The 1,743-nt window shown below is 36.0% G+C and overlaps 1 non-coding gene across 1 annotated transcript; it reads left to right on the top strand.

Moving 5' to 3' along the window:
* Positions 1–1,249: 1,249 nt before the first annotated feature.
* On the top strand, positions 1,250–1,356 carry LOC116155049 (U6 spliceosomal RNA). Its single transcript, XR_004139079.1, has one exon. It is a non-coding gene; the product is annotated as a U6 spliceosomal RNA (small nuclear RNA).
* The last annotated feature ends 387 nt before the right edge of the window (positions 1,357–1,743 follow it).

Raw genomic sequence — 1,743 nt, 5'->3', positions numbered from 1 at the left:
ACCATATCCATGAGCAAACACTAAAACTGAAGCTAATGGAAACCAAAACAACTGTTCTAAAATGACGAAATATGGGGATTTCGTCTAATTGTATAATGCTAGTAAAAACAAGTTCATTTTGACTAATTCCATGGGAAGTAGCACAAAGCTTTCCTGTCCAGGATCTGTGGTTACCTGGGTGGCACACATCCAGAACCAAACGTCTTTGTTTTCCTATTGCTTCAGTCCCAGTTCATCACCGACACTCAAGAAATTTCCCACTAGACCACAATACATTAGGAAGAACCACCATTGTTTGGGTCAAAATGAGTGGAAAGCACACCACAGGAGAAGAAACAATAATAGAAAAAGACAAAAGAAAGAAGAGGAAGTGACAGATAAAAACAGAGCAGGAACATATAATTTGAAGAAGAAAGTGGAAACACACCACTTTAGAGGTTTGGTTGAACTGAATGAACTGAATGAACTGAAGACAAAGGCCAGTAAAACGTTCCCATCACCCTTGGCTTCAACTGGGTTAATTATGTCCTTACAGAACAGCCTGTCCAAGAGTTCACTTTGCTATTTCACAATCGTTCGACCAACAATTACTTATGGAACATGTGAGGCCCTGAGCTTAGTTCTAAGGAGGTAGAAAGGTGAGCACAAGCCTGAAGGTAGGATCTTGCAGAGACATGAGACATTAATGTAAACATACAAATACTAGTGTGACCTTTACATGGAAGAGTACAGCTCGATAGGGTGCATTTTTAAAAATAAACTTTTTACTTTATAGTATTTTTTAATTTACAGAAAAATTGTGACTAGAACACAGAGTTACCAGACCCCACACTCAGGTTTCCCGTCTTTAACATCTTGCATTAGTCTGGTACATTTGTCACAATTAGTGAACCAATATTGATTAATTATTATTAATAAAAGTCCTTACTTTATTAAGATTTCCTTACTTTTTACCTAATATCTTTTTTGGTTCCAGGATCCCATCTAGGACACCACAGTGCAGTTAGTCACCAGATCTCCTTAGGTTCCTTGTGATTGTGACAGGTGACAGCATTCATTTTTAATGTAATTTTATTTTTTCTTATACTGTCCCTCCAAATAGGTTTAGTGGACTGGTCATTTCTCTGCCCCTAGATGACATCTTGAGCTGGTCCCAAACTTTTTCAGTCTTTCTCAGATATTATGTCCTATTCAAATACAAAATTATTATGTCCAGTATTGTGTAACAGTTGGTCAAAATTGGGGGGCAGTATTCACTTTGGCAGCACATATATTAAAACCGAAATGATGCAGAGTAGATTAGCATGGTCCCTGTGCAAGGATGACATGCAAATTCGTGAAGCTTTCCACATTTTTTAAATTAGGAATTTGGGATTAGCAGTTAAAAATTATTATATACAAAATAGATAAACAATAAGGTCTTACTGTGTAGCACAGGGAACTATATTCAATAGCTTATAATAACCTATAATGAAAAAGAACATGAAAAAGTGTGTATATATATATATATATATATACACACACACACATACATATATATATATACAAACACATACACACACACACATATATGTATAACTGAATCAACTGTGCTGTACACCAGAAACTAACACAACATTGTAAATCAACTATAATTTTTTTTAAAAATGGGGGGGGCAGGAGTTAGTAGAGGAATAAACAGGGAAGAAGTGAACAGGAGAGTTTGAGGACCCAGGAAAGCAAAGTATCATGGAAGCTAAAACA

The sequence above is a fragment of the Camelus dromedarius genome, chromosome 9, assembly GCF_036321535.1.
Source record: "Camelus dromedarius isolate mCamDro1 chromosome 9, mCamDro1.pat, whole genome shotgun sequence".
Lineage (NCBI taxonomy): Eukaryota > Metazoa > Chordata > Mammalia > Artiodactyla > Camelidae > Camelus > Camelus dromedarius.
This window is presented reverse-complemented; position numbering and strand designations above follow the sequence as displayed.